Source organism: Gavialis gangeticus, unplaced genomic scaffold, assembly GCF_001723915.1.
Source record: "Gavialis gangeticus isolate Ggan-Ray unplaced genomic scaffold, GavGan_comp1, whole genome shotgun sequence".
NCBI classification, from domain to species: domain Eukaryota; kingdom Metazoa; phylum Chordata; order Crocodylia; family Gavialidae; genus Gavialis; species Gavialis gangeticus.
The window spans coordinates 64,296,066-64,296,997 of record NW_017729033.1 but is presented as its reverse complement, the minus strand read 5'-3'; positions in this window follow the sequence as shown (position 1 = coordinate 64,296,997).

Sequence of the window (932 nt, the reverse complement as noted above, 5' to 3'; positions counted from 1 at the left end):
TTCCAGCCCTAATGTCTATGAAATCTATGAAATCTAAGTTTAAAACTTCTGGCTTAAGTCCAATGCATTCATTTGTGTTCTGCTGTAGTTGAGGTATGCCCAGATACAGACAGGCCTTTACCACTTCCATACACATGAAATATCAATCAACTAATCAGTATTTGGCTCTGCTACAGGAGAACATTAAGCAATGATAATGGCTAGCAGCGCATCTAAAGTAATGGACTAGATTTGAATTTTGGCTCCAGTTTGGTATCTAACGTCACATCTCAAGCCTAGTACTTTAATAAAAATGAATCAAATTACAGATCTGGGAGACCAAGGGAAGTGGGTTTCTCTCTTCAGAGACAGCCTCAGATGCCAGCTAAAGAAGTACTCCATGTGAGAGAGTGAAAAGAAGATAAGAGAGTGACCCTCATTACTTAAAAGATTACACCTCAGTTGCAAATTATGAGGGAAGGGATGTTGTAAAGTGGTCAACATAGTGTTAACTCAGTTACCCAGAATATTATGGGATATAAGCATGTTTCACCATTTCCTGTTAAGGTAGCTCTCTCTTGGGTTTTTTTTTGAGGCAGTGAAATAAAGCATCAAGTTCCCAGTCTACAGGATTGTGAGAAGGCATTTTTTGCTGAGCTACTTACAAACTGTGTATTTCCCATTGTAGCAGAGCCCTGGGGTGTGCCTGCTCCTTTAAGGCAGCTAGCAGCCTGCAAGAGTGTTTGCAGGTTGTGCAGGGGGCTATTGAGAAGCTCACCTCACCAAGAGAGGGTACAGGCTGGAGCTATATAAGTCCAGAGCCTGAGCTGGTCAGGTAGTCTCTCTCTAGCAGTCACAAAGTGAGAAGCTCCTGGCAGCAGGGATCCTGAAAGGACTGGACTTTACATAATGAACCCTGTGGACCTGGGAACAGAGGAAAGCTGCTTGGGCAG